This window comes from Tamandua tetradactyla, chromosome Y (assembly GCF_023851605.1).
Source record: "Tamandua tetradactyla isolate mTamTet1 chromosome Y, mTamTet1.pri, whole genome shotgun sequence".
NCBI classification, from domain to species: domain Eukaryota; kingdom Metazoa; phylum Chordata; class Mammalia; order Pilosa; family Myrmecophagidae; genus Tamandua; species Tamandua tetradactyla.
In genome coordinates this window covers 364,917-379,412 of record NC_135354.1, presented here as the reverse complement: position 1 = coordinate 379,412, position 14,496 = coordinate 364,917, and the positions used below count along the sequence as shown (strand labels likewise).

Here is a 14,496-nt window from a genome sequence, read left to right as displayed (position 1 = left end):
GTATCTTTTTCTTGTTGATTTGTAGGTGTTTGTTCTAAAATCTGGGTTTGAGTTTCTTATTACTAACATATTTTACTAAAGCTAAAATATGCCTTGTCTTGGTAGATCATCTGAAAGAAATTGGGATGAAGAAACCCTTGTTTTGAGTAGGAGAAACAGTAACAGAAGTGATCACTCAAGAATAAGAGATGATCACCTATAAGCAGGTCTGACAAGACATCTTATCTGGTGGGGACAGTTAAGACCTGATAGACAAAAGAGCAGCAATCTCTGAAGTTCATAGAACAGCAGTTACTCCTGTTGCAATAAATAAAGCAGCACTTTATTTATTTCTGGTTATATTTTTGGAACTGTTTAATAGCATGTAGTCAGAGTACATACTCTATAAGATTTTAGTTTTTTGAATCATGTTGACTTGCTTTATACTTAGCATATGGTCTAATTTTGTAAGTGTATTTCAAAAGAATGCTTATTCTCTTGTTCAGTACAGTATTTACATGTCATTTGAGCTGTTTATTTAATTATGTTTTACAAATCATCTTTTACATTTTTAGTAATTGTTTTATATGCCAGTTTCTATCATTACTTAGAGAAATGTGTTAAATTCTGCTGAATTTATGGATTTGTCTATTCTTTTTTTATTTATGTATTGTAAAGATATCTTACATACATGTACAGTTGAAGTTTTATTTTCCTAGAAATTGAACATTTTATAATGTTGAAATGTCCTAGTCCAGTACTGTTTCAGCATTATAATCTTTGTCAACTAGAATAGCTTCACTGGCTTTCTTTGGTTAGTTAGGTTTTACATGGACTGTTTTTACTTTCAAACTTTCTTTTCCTTTATATTTTAATCATGTCTCAAGTTGGGCTTTTAAAATTCATTCTGAGAATTTTTGTCTTTTACCATAGAGTCTGTTAAATAATCATTGAAATATTTTGTTTAAGTTTACCATTGTATATTTGATTTCTATTTTTCCTGCCTGTTCTGTGCTCTTATTTTCTCTTCTTCTTTTCAGTTGTTTTGTATGGTCCATTTGCTTCCATAGTAGCTTAGTAGATACATGCTGTTTTTACTATTAGTAGTTATCCTAGCAATTAATTATCAAATGCGCCTCAACTTACACAATGTCTAAATAAGTACTTTGACTTATTTCCATATAATGCGAGAACCTTCAGTGATTGAATTCCGTCTACCTGCCCGCCCTGCAGCCTGCACTGGACTTATCTTATTGTAGCTAGCTAGCTTAGCTTACTTTCTTACTTTCTCTCTGATCTATCTACCCCATCTCTCCTCTACATAACTGCTATTATTGTAGCAACCTAGCTATCTTTCTTCTTTTTTCCTTCTCTTTCTTTCTATTAAATGGCATGACATTATTATTTATGTTTCCTTAATCAGTTCTTATTTAGATTTACCCTCAAATACACCCTTTTTGTAGTTTTTTATTCCTTTGCTTGGGTCATTTTTATGTCTGAAGGAGCATTCTTTTTGTGTGTGTGTGTGTTTTACATACTTTATTGTATACATATTGTATCATGATTTTAAAAAAAGTGTTGTCTACCAACCTTAATGTGTGGAGAGGGAGAACAGGAAATTCAAAGCTGTTCACCCAGATATCAATTTATTTATTATTATTTTTTATTTTTAACATTTGTTCCCCCTATTATTTATTTGTATTCCGTATGTTCTACTCGTCTGTTGACAAGGTAGATAAAAGGAGCATCAGACACAAGGTTTTCACAATCACACAGTCACATTGTGAAAGCTATATCATTATGCAGTCATCTTCAAGAAACATGGCTACTGGAACACAGCTCTACATTTTCAGGCAGTTCACTCCAGCCTCTCCATTACATCTTGAATAACAAGGTGATATCTACTTAATGCATAAGAATAACCTCCAGGATAACCTCCCTACTCTGTTTCGAATCTCTCAGCCATCAACACTTAGTCTCATTTCACTCTTTCCCCTTTTGGTCGAGAAGGTTTTCTCAATCTGTGAATGCTGAGTCTCAGCTCATTCTAGGGTTTTTCTCAATCCCTTGATGCTGAGTCTCAGTTCATTCTAGGATTTCTGTCCCACGTTGCCAGGAAGGTCCACACCCCTGGGAATCATGTCCTATGTATGAAGGAGCATTCGTTAATATTTCCTTTAGTGTATGTCTTCTGGGTAACAAGTTCTCTGTTTTGTTTTGTTTTTTTATTTTTCCTTTCTGTAAGTTCTCTGTTTTTTGTATGTCACAAATGTCTACTTCAATTTAATTTGAAGGATACTTTTCACTGGACATAAAATTTAAAATCGCCAGTTATTCCACCTCTTTAATTTCTTAACTTTTTATTATGTGTAATTTTACACATATAAAATAGAGATAATAATAAATTATCTAAGTATCCTTCACTCAGCTTTGACAATTAACAAGCCAGTCTTGTTTCAGCTACACTTTTTGCTATTATCTAAAAAGGATTTCTTTTTAATTTGGGATGAAAATAAGCATCATACATTCAAGTGGTTGATGAATTTCTTGTTTCTTTTTCCTTATTTTCCAACATGTATGTCTTTATTTCCTTTTTCTGCCTTATTGCATTAGTTAGGACTTTCAGTATGGTGTTAAATAGAAGTGGTAAATATGGATATCCTTGCTTTGTTCCTGATTTTAGAAGAAAACGTTTAGCTAAGGATGACATCATATGTAGATCATTTTGTAGATGCCCTTTAACAAGTCTAGGGAGTTCCCTTTCATTCCTCATTTGCCGAGAGTTTTGTCATGAATTAAAACTGTCAAATGCTTTTCTAGTAACATCTGTTGATGACCATAGTGTGGTTTTTCTTCTTTTGTCTATTAAAATAATTTATAGAGATTGATTTTTTCTATGACATTCACATTTTATTATGTAGACAGTAGGAATCCCTATTGATGCTTATTTTAATTCTAAAGACAATATTTTCAGTTAATTTGAAGTTAAAAAATACAAATATAAAATCACAGGGATTAGTTTTTGATTGTTGAATCAACTTCACATTTTTGAGTCATGAAGAGTTATTGGATTTGACTTGCTAATATTTTGTTGAGGATTTCTGCATCTCTGTTTGTGAGAGATGCTGGTTTGTAGTTTTCTTACACTGTCTCTTGGTTTTTGTATCAGGGTAATGTTGGCCACATGAAATGAATTAAGAAGTATTCCCTCTTACGTTTTCAGGAAAGATTGGATAAGTTTTGGTGGTTTACATCTTTTGGGGAATTGGTCCATTTCATCTAAGTTATTGCATATTTATTTGTGTGTGAGCATCCCCTTATTATCCTTTTAATGTCTCAAGTCTGGATTCAGTCCCTTCATTTGTTCCTGATTGTGGTAATTTATGTCTTCTCTTTGTTTTTTCTTGGTCAGTCTAGCTGAAAGTTTATAGATTTTATTGATACTTTAAGTTTTCTCTTGTTGCTCTGATTCAGTTTTGTTGATTTCTGTTCTCATTTTTATTAATTCCTTGTTTGGGTTTAGTTTGCTTTTTCCTAGTTTCTTAAGGTTAAAACTTAAATTATTGATTTGAGACCTTTTATTTTGAAAATGCTTTAAATTTCCCCCTAAGTAATTCTTTAAGTGCATCCTATACATTTTGATAAAATGATTTTTATTTGTGTTCATTTTTAAATGTTTTATAATTTCTCCTTGAAACTTCCTCTTTGGCTTAAGAATTTACTCAAAAGTGTATTGCTTAATTTCTAAGTATGTGGGGATTTACTAGATAACTTTTCTGTTATTGATCTGTAGATAATTTTAATTATTTTAAGTTTGTTATGATTTGTTTCCTGCCGTCTGCTTTTTTCCTCTTAGCACTTTACTTGTTGAAGTCACTTTTTTGGTGTGTTTTGTTGATTTTAGAGTTTGCTTCCTTTTGATGTCATTTAACAGATTCTTTTATTTCCTGCATTTTTTTGTAGGTTTGTAGTTACCTGGAATAGGCCTTTTTATCAGGTTCTTAGAGAGAGAATTAAACTGTAATACCCAAAAACAGTGGTTCTCAAGCTTTAGTGCCTCAGAATCAGCTGGGAGACCTTTTAAACCATAGATTACTGGGGCCCATCCCAGAGTTTCTGATTTACTTATCTGGGGTGGGGCCTGAGAATTTGTGTCTCTAACAAGTTCCCTGTTTATTCTGATGTTGTTCATTTGGGAACCACACTTTGAGAAGTACAGCTGTAGAGCAGGGTTTCTCGACCTCTGCACTATTGACATTTTGAATGGACTAATTCCTTGTTTTGGGGGAGGATATTTAGCAGCATCCCTGGTCTCTACCCACCAAATGCCAGTGGTGCCCCCACCTCCACCCTCAGTATGATAAACAGAAATGTCTCCAGACATTGCCATATGTGCAGGGGTGTGTGTGGAGAGCTCCCCCCTTGAGAACTAGTGCTCTAGGATGATCATCTAGTACAGTATCTTTAGGTTCTTGTCTCTTAGGCTGGTTAGAGTCTCCTTGAAGACACTGTGCGTATTAATCGTACTCCTGGGAGTTAAAGGCCCAGCTGTCAGCATTACTTGGTGGGCGAAAGGGCACAGCATCTGGTTTGTCTGTGTAGTCTTTCTGTTTTTAGCATTGAACTTCTGTAACTGTACTTGGTGTGTTCCTTAGTCCAGGGGCTGTGAGGGGCTCAGTCTTTTGTTGGGTTTGATGAGGGGCAGTTGACCATTTTGAGTATAATGAAGATGTATCTGCTTCTTAGACTTAACAATAATCCTTTTTATTTTAGCCCTGAGCACCCTTCTCCATCCTCCCATCCTCATTCACATTAAGGCTCTGGTGGGATCAATGTAGAGCCTTACAGGGATTCTGCAGAGTAAGTTGAGTTGATAGTTTTCTGCATTGCCATCTTAGGGATTCATTGCTTGGGTCTACTAAATTCATTGAGCTTATGTCCATCTGAGTTCCACTTCAAAATTTTGTTCCAGTTGACAACTTTTCCATTCTTCTATCCTTCTGAGTTTCTGCTTTAAAAAAATTTTTTTAAGTCAGACACAAAGGGACTGATTTTGGATGATTCCACTTATGTGAAATAACTAGAACATACAAATTCATAGAGACAGAAAGAGTTTAGGTTATGTGGAAAGGAGAGAGACTGAAGAGTTAATGCATAATGCGTGCAGTGTTTTTGAATGGGGTGATGGGAAAGTTCAGTAATGGAAGGTGGGTAAGGTTGCACAACCTTGTGAGTGTGATTAATCCCACTGAATTGTATGTTTGGGAGTGATTGAGATGGGGTGTTCATGTTGTATATATGTTTACATGATTTAAAATATGTATATATATATAGAGAGAGAGAGTAGAGAGATAACAACTAAAGGCAATACATGATCTTGGACTGTACCTAATAATGGAGGAGAAAATGCCCAAAATAACATTATTTGGACATATGAAAAAATTGGATTACAGACTGTTAAGTGTTACCTCAAGGTTAAATTTCTTCACATGATACTTGTACTTAAGGTGGGTGGTTACATAAGTGAATATCCTTGTTCTTTCTTTTTTTTTATTTAAACAAATTAACAAAAACATACTTAACATATGATAATTCCATTCTACATGTATAATCAGTAATTCACAATATCATCACATAGGTGTATATTCATCATGATCATTTCTTAGAACATTTGTATCAATTTAGAAAAAGACAACAGAAAAAGAAATAAAACAACAGGAAAAAAAAAGATTTTGCATGCCATACCCCTTACCCCTCCCTTTCATTGATCACTAGCATTTCAAACTAAATTTATTTTAACATTTGTTCCCCCTATTATTTATTTTTATTCTGTATGTCCTACTCATCTGTTGACAAGGTAGATAAAAGGATCATCAGACACAAGGTTTTCACAACCACACAGTCACATTGTGAAAGCTGTATCATTATTCAGTCATCATCAAGAAACATGGCTACTGGAACACAGCTCTACATTTTCAGGCAGTTCTCTCCATCCTCTCCATTACATTGTGAGTAACAAGGTGATATTTACTTAATGCATAAGAATAACCTCCAGGATAACCTCTCGACTCTGTTTTGAATCTCTCAGCCATTGACACTTTGTCTCATTTCACTCTTAACCCTTTTGGTCGAAGTTTTCTCAATCCCTTGATGCTGAGTCTCAGCTCATTCTAGGATTTCTGTCCCATGTTGCCAGGAAGGTCCAAACCACTGGGGAGTCATGTCCCACATAGACAGGGGGAGGGTGATGAGTTTGCTTGTATGTTGGCTGGAGAGAGAGGCCACAAGTGAGCAACAAAAGAGGCTCTCTTGGGGGTGACTCTTAGGCCTAAATTTTAAGTAGATTTGACCTATCCTTTGTGGGGTTACGTTTCATATGAACAAACGCCAAGACTGGAGGCTCAGCCTATAACTTTGGTTGTCCACACTGTTTGTGAGAATATCAAGAATTCAACTTAGGGGGGCGGGCCGCGGTGGCTCAGCGGGCAAAGTGCTTGCCTGCCATGCCGGAGGACCTCGGTTCGATTCCCGGCCCCAGCCCATGTAAAAAACAAACAAACAAACAAAATACAATAAAACAAGAAAATGTTTAAAGATGTTTCCCTTTCTTCCTTCCTTCCTTCCTTCTCTCTGTCTTTCCTTCCCTTCCTCCCTCTTTAAAAAAAAAAAAAAAAAAGAATTCAACTTAGGGAAGTTGAATTTTTCCCCGTTCTCACCATTCCCCAAAGGAGACTTTGCAAATACTTTTCCACTCACTGATCAAATCCCTCTGGGATTCATTGGGGCATCACTCTGGACAAACCAACAAAATCTCATCTCCTAACCATGGTTCCATGAACTTATGGTGCTCAACCAAGCTATCTACATAAGTTATATTAGGAAATGCACTAGTCAAAATATAAATTTTGTACCAAATAAACACTTTTTGCTTTAGTCTCACACATAAGGTAAAATTTTAAAATATTAATTACCATCTATTTTCAATACCTTGCAGTAATGACATTCCTTTGTTCTATGTCATGCAAATACTTTTTAAAAATTTGTACATTTAGTCAGTATCATTATATACTCTAGGCATTCCTAAATTATATCATCTCAATCTTTATCGTATATCTTTCCTTGTCATTTCATTTGTACCCCCAGCCCTTCTCTCTCTATCATTCTCAAATTCAGCTTCATTCAGTATTTTAACATAATTGAATTACAATTAGGTAATATTGTGCTGTCCATTTCTTAGTTTTTATGTTCAGTCCTGTTGCACAATCTGTATCCCTTCAGCTCCAGTTACCCAATATCTTACACTATTTCTATCTCCTGCTGGTCTCTGTTACCAATGAAATATTCCAAGTTTATTCACTAATGTCAGTTCATATCAGTGAGACCATACAGTATTTGTCCTTTTGTTTCTAGCTAATCTCACTCAGCATAATGTCCTTAAGGTCCATCCATGTTGTTACATACTTCATAATTTTATTCTGTCTTGCAGCTGCATAATATTCCATCATATGTATATACCACAGTTTGTTTAGCCACTCGTCTGTTGATGGACATTTTGGCTGTTTCCATCTCTTTGCAATTGTAAATAATGGTGCTATAAACATTGGTGTGCAATTGTTTGTTTGTGTCCTTGCCCTCATGTCCTTTGAGTAGATACCTAGCAATGGTATTGCTGGGTCATATGGCAAGGCTATATTCAGCTTTTTGAGGAACCACCAAACTGCCTTCCACAGTGGTTGCACCAATTGACATTCTCACTAACAGCGGATAAGTGTGCCTCTTTATCCACATCTCTCCAGCACTTGTCATTTTCTGTTTTCTTGATAATGGCCATTCTGGTGGGTGTGAGATGATATCTCATTGTGGTTTTGATTTGCATTTCTCTAATGGCCAGGGAAGTTGAGCATCTCTTCATGTGCCTTTTGGCAATTTGTATTTCCTCTTCTGAGAAGTGTCTGTTCAAGTCTTTTGCCCTATTTGTAATTGGGTTGGCTGTCTTTTTGTTGTTGAGTTGAACAATCTCTTTATAAATTCTGGATACTAGACCTTTATCTGATATGTCATTTCCAAATATTGTCTCCCATTGTGTAGGCTGTCTTTTTACTTTCTTTGATGTGCAAAAGTGTTTAATTTTGAGGAGTTCCCATTTATTTATTTATTCAGTGCTCTTGCTTTGGGTGTAAGGTCTAGAAAACCACCTCCTCTTGTAAGATTTATAAGATATTTCCCTACATTTTCTTCTAACAGTTTTATGGTCTTAGATCTAATGTTTAGATCTTTGATCCATTTTGAGTTAACTTTTGTATAGGGTGTGAGATGTGGGTCCTCTTTCATTCTTTTGCATATGGATATCCAGTTCTCTAGGCACCATTTATTGAAGACACTGTTGTGTCCCAGGTGAGTTGGCTTGACTGCCTTATCAAAGATAGTTCTCCATAGATAATAGGGTCTGTATCTGAACACTCTATTCGATTCCATTGGTCAATATAGCTATCTTTATGTCAGTACCATGCTGTTTTGACCACTGTGGCTTCATAATATGCCTTAAAGGCAGGCAGTATGAGACCTCCAGCTTCATTTTTTTCCTCAAGATACTTTTAGCAATTCGGGCACCCTGCCCTTCCAGATAAATTTGCTTATTGGTTTTTCTGTTTCTGAAAAGTAAGTTGTTGGGATTTTGATTGGTATTGCGTTGAATCTGTAAATCAATTTAGGTAGAATTGACATCTTAACTATATTTAGTATTCCAATCCATGAACATGGTATTACCTTCCATCTATTTAGGTCTTCTGTGATTTCTTTTAACAATTCCTTGTAGTTTTCCTTGTATAGGTCTTTTGTCTCTTTAGTTAAATTTATTCCTGAATATTTTATTCTTTTGGTTGCAGTTGTAAATGGAATTCATTTCTTGATTTCCCCATCATATTGTTCATTACTAATGTATAGAAACACTACATATTTTCCAGTGTTGATCTTGTAACCTGCCACTTTGCTGTACTCAATTATTAGCTGTAGTAGTTTTGCTGTGGATTTTTTTAGGGTTTTCGACATATAGTATCATATCATCTGCAAACAGTAAGAGTTTTACTTCTTCCTTTCCAATTTTGATGCCTTGTATTTCTTTTTCTTGTCTAATTGCTCTGGCTAGAACTTCCAACACAATGTTGAATAAAAGTGGTGATAGTGGACATCCTCGTCTTGTTCATGATCTTAGGGGGAAATTTTTCAGTTTTTCCCCATTGAGGTAGATATTAACTGTGGGGTTTTCATATATTCCCTTTATCATTTCTATTCCTATCCTTTAAAGTGTTTTCAACAGGAAAGGATGTTGAATTTTGTCAAATGCCTTTTCTGCATCAATTGAGATAATCATGTGGTTTTTCTGCTTTGATTTGTTGATATGGTGTATCACATGAATTGATTTTCTTATGTTGAACCATTCTTGCATACCTGGGATGAATCCTACTTGGTCATGATGTATAATTCTTTTAATGTGTTGCTGGATTTGATTTGCTAGAATTTTGTTGAGGATTTTTACATCTATCTTTATTAGAGAGATTGGTCTGTGGTTTTCTTTTTTTGTAATATCTTTGGCTTTGGTATGAGGGTGATGTTGGCTTCATAGAATCAGTTAGGTAGCTTTCACGCTCCTTCCATTTTTTTGAAGAGTTTGAGCAGGATTGGTACTAGTTCTTTCTGGAATATTTGGTAGAATTCACATGTGAAGCCATCTGGTCCTGAACTTTTCTTTTGGGGGAGCTTCTTAATGACTGATTCAGTAGCTTTACTTGTGATTGATTTGTTGAGCTTGTCTATTTCTTCTCAAGACAAAGTTGGTTGTTCATGTCTTTCTAGAAAGTTGTGCATTTCATTTACATTGTTGTATTTATTAGCATAAAGTTGTTCATAGTATCCTGTCATTACTTCCTTTATTTCTGTGGGGTCAGTGGTTATGTGTCCTTTTCAATTTCTGATCATATTTATTTGCATCGTTTCTCTTCTTTTTGTCAGTCTTGCTAAGGGTCCATCGATGTTATTGATTTTCTCATAAAACCAGCTTCTGGTTTTGTTGATTTTCACAATTGTTTCCATGTTCTCAATTTCATTTATTTCTGCTTTAATCTTTGTTATTTCTTTCCTTTTGCTTGCTTTGGGGTTAGTTTGCTGTTCTTTCTCTACTTCTCCCAAGTGGACAGTTAATTCCTTAATTTTTGCCCTTTCTTCTTTTTTGATATAGGCATTTAGGGCAATAAATTTCCCTCTTAGCCCTGACTTTGCTGCATCCCATAAGTTTTGGCATGTGTTTTCATTTTCATTTGCCTCGAGATATTTACTGATTTTCTTGTAATTTCTTCCTTGACCCACTGGTTGTTTAAGAGTGTGTTGTTGAGCCTCCACATATTTGTGAATTTTCTGCCACTCTGCCTATTACTGATTTCCAACTTCATTCTTTTATGATCTGAGAAAGTGTTTTGTATGATTTCCATCTTTTAAAATTTATTGAGACTTGCTTAGTGACCCAGAATATGGTCTATCCTTCAGAATGATCCATGAGCACTTGAGAAAAATGTGTATCCTGCTGTTGTGGGGTGTAATGTCCTATAAATGTCATTTATTATATTATTCAATTTCTCTGTTTCTTTATTGATCCTCTGTCTAGATGTTCTGTCCATTGATGAGAGTGGTGAATTGAATTCTCCAGCTATTATGGTAGATGTGTCTGTTTCTTTTTTCAGTGTTTTCAGTGTTTGCTGCATGTATTTTGGAGCATTCTGGTTTGGTGCATATTTATGATTGTTATGTCTTCATGTGAATTGTTCCTTTAATTAATACATAACATCATTCTTTGTCTCTTTTAACTGTTTTACATTTGAAGTCTAATTTGTTGGATATTAGTATAGCTACTCCTGCTCTTTTCTGATTGTTATTTGCATGAAATATCTTTTCCCAACCTTTCACTTTCAACCTTTGTTTATCCCTGGGTCTAAGATGTGATTCCTGTAGACAGCATATAGATGGGTTCTGTTTTAATCCATTCTTCCAGTCTGTGTCTTTTGATTGTGTAGTTTAATCCATTAACATTTAGTGTTAATACTGTATGGGTAGTACTTTCTTCTATCATTTTGCCTTTTGGATTTTATATGTCATATTTAATTTTCCTTCTTTTTACCTTTACTCATAGTCTTCCTTTCTACACTCTTCTCCACACCTCTCTCTTCTTTCTTTTCATATCTGTCTCTAGTGCTCCCTTTAGTATTTCTTGCAGAGCTGGTCTCTCAGTCACAAATTCTCTCAGTGATTTTTTGTCAGAAAATGTTTTAATTTCTTCCTCATTTTTGAAGGACAGTTTTGCTGGATATAGAATTCTTGGTTGGCAGTTTTTCTTTTAGTAATTTAAATGTATCATCCCACTGTCTTCTCACCTCCATGGTTTCTGCTGAAAAATCTATGCATAGCCTTATTGGGCTTCCCTTGTATGTGATGGATTGCTTTTCTCTGGCTGCTTTCAAGATTCTCTCTTTCTCTTTGACCTCTGACATTCTGATTAGTAAGTGTTTTGGAGTACGTCTGTTTCAATCTATTCTCTTTGGGTTATGCTGCACTTCTTTGTTCTGTAATTTTAAGTCTTTCATAAGAGTTGGGAAATTTTCAGTGATAATTTCCTCCATTAGTTTTTCTCCTCCTTTTCCCCTCTGGGACTCCCACAACATGTATATTCGTACACTTCATATTGTCATTCATTTCCCTGAGTCCCTGCTCATATTTTTGCTTTTTTTCCCTATGTTTTCTTTTTCTTGTTGGATTTCAGATGTTCCATTTTCCAGTTCACTAATCCTGTCTTCTGCCTCTCTAAATCTACCATTGTAGGTTTCCATTGTTTTTTTCATCTCTTCTACTGTGTCTTTCATTCCCATAAGTTCTGTGATTTGTTTTTTCAGACTTTTGATTTCTTCTTTTTCTTCATTCCTTACTTCTTTATAAATTCCCTCAATTCATTGATTTGATTTTTGATGAGGTTTACCATGTTTATTCATATATTCTGAATTAATTGCTTCAACTCTTGTATCTCATTGGAGTTGTTGGTTTGTTCCTTTGACTGGGCCATATGTTCAATTTTCCTAGTGTGATTTGTTATTTTTTGCTTGTGTCTAAGCATTTAATTACCTTAATTAGTTTATTCTGGAGATTGCTTTCACTTCTTTTACCTAGTGTTTTCTTGCTGGATGAATTTGTCTGTCTGTTTTTTGACATTTAGTTCAGCTTTTTCTGGACCTCTAGCTTAGGTTTTGTTTAACAGAGCAGAATTTTTCAGTTCTTGTTTTCTTGTTTCTTGCCCTGCCTGTATGGTGCCTTTCCCCCACCCCACCCTTAGAAGGGTCTCCTTAGATATTATAGACCCCAGCCGGATTTTTCTTGACCAAACTGGCCTCTTTTCAGGATGAAAGTGTCACCTGTGTTGATTTTCCCTGAGGGTGAGACCCAGCAGGTTGAAAGACTTTCCTGTGAAGTCTCTAGACTCTGTTTTTCTCATCCAGCCCAGTATGTGGTGCTTGTCTGCCTGCAGGTCCCACCAGCATAAGATGATGTGGTACCTTTAACTTCAGAAGACTTTCCCTTCTGGGTGCATGATGGAGACAGAGGAGAGGTTGTAGGTTGATTTTAATGGCTTCAAATTACCAAGCCCTGGTGTCTGAGTTTCTTAAGGGAGGGATTCCATCTGAGTTGGGCCTCATCCCTCCCCTGGGGAAGGCACAGGCTCCAGACAAGCCCTCAAATGAGCTTGTTTCTGCCTATGCCTGGGGCAGTTGCATCTTGAGAAGTCCTGCAGCTGTATCCAAAGGTAGTCAGGCCTTTGTAGAAACACAGCCACAAAAACCTGTGTTTCTTTTTCTTTTTTCTTTTTCTGTCAACCCTGCCCCCTTGGCACCAGGATAACAATGAGCGACCTCCACTTTGACCAGGTACACCTGAGCTGGGGGCCTATTTCTAGTTGTCAGAATTTGTTAATTAATTCCACAATTGTAATTTAGTTGTGCTCAATCCCTGCTGCTGGTAAAGTCCCTTTCCTTTCCCCTATGGGAAGCAGCCTGTAGGGGAGGGGTGCTGTCCTCAGCAGCTTGGGCAACTCACAGTTCTGGGGGGTCTCACCGCTGGTCCCACTGGTACAGACTGAGGTATGTTGTGTGTCCAGTCACTGATGTGGCCCCAGGAGCTGTTCTGTACTGTTTCTGGTTATTTAGTAGCTGTTCTGGAGATCAAACTAAATTGCACACATTGCTAAGCCACCATCTCCACCCAGAACTGTATGTTTGAAACTTTAATTCCATATCCTTGTTCTTAAGAAAAGTATTGAATGTTCAATTCAATATATTGTATATATTGAATATATACAGCATATTCTCAGATGTTTAGAAAAAAGAGAAATGGTATGGCAAATGTAGTATTTGTTTTACAGCTGCTAAAACAAGTACCATTCAGTGGTTTGACTTAAGCAATGGGAATTTATTGGCTTAGAGTTCTGAGGGTAGAAGTCTAAAATCAAGGCATCGTTAAGGCATTGTTTTCTCCCCCAAAACTGGTGTTTTGAGTCTTACTACCAGCAATCCTTGGTCATGACTCTTTTGTCACATGAGAAGTGTACATGGTGATCTTCTTTCTCTTCTCTTCTGGGTTTATTTGACTTCTGGTTTCATACTCTTCCCATGGATTCTGTTTCCTTTGCTTATAAGAACTTCAGTCCTACCACCACTTGGGAACACCTTAACTAGTAATAGCTTCAAAGGCCCCTTTTACAAATAATTGGCACCCACAGGATCAGCGGTTGACACCTCAGTGTGCTTTTTGTGGGGGGCATGATTCAACCCTCAACATGTGGCAAAATGTTAAAGGTTGGTGGATTTGGGTATCTATGAGTAGGGTGTTTTGGAATTGAAACTAGTTTTGCTTCTGCACTGTAGACTTGAAATTATTTCAATATAAAATAAAAAATTACCTTCTGTAAATCATGTTTTACAGGGATTTTTATCTAGAATATATAAAGAACTCTTACAACTAAATAATGAAAAAGACTACCCCATTTAAAAAATCAGTAAAGGATCTGACATTTCTCCAAAGAAGATATACAAAGGCCAGTGATCTTGAAAAGATGTTCAAAATCATTAGTCATCAGGATACCAATCAAAACCACAGTGAGATGCCATTTCATACCCACTAGGATTGTGTGCTGATTTGAAAGTGTTGTGTATCCCAGAAAAGCCACTTCCTTAAATCCTGATTCAGTATTGCAGGGTGGAATCCCTTTTGATTAGATTATCCCACAGAGATGTGGCACTCCCAGTTGTGGGTGTGATCTTTGATGAGACTATCTCCGTGAGGGTATGGCGTGCCCAGTTGTGGGTGCAGCCTTTTGGTTAGATGGAGATGTGACTCTGCCCATTTCTGGTGAATCTTGATTAGTTTACAGGAGTCTTTTAAAAGGGGAAACATTTTGGAGAAGCCTCAGAAAGGACAGAGATGCTT

The 14,496-nt window shown here is 36.1% G+C and overlaps 1 long non-coding RNA gene across 2 annotated transcripts in view; it reads left to right on the top strand.

Moving 5' to 3' along the window:
- The window catches only part of LOC143672623 (uncharacterized), a 42,855-nt gene that overhangs the window by 16,241 nt on the left and 12,118 nt on the right, over positions 1 to 14,496 (top strand). For both annotated transcript variants that reach the window (XR_013169921.1, XR_013169922.1), the window contains exon 2: positions 13,993 to 14,165. This is a non-coding gene — a long non-coding RNA (uncharacterized LOC143672623). The remainder of the gene's footprint in view (positions 1 to 13,992; positions 14,166 to 14,496) is intronic.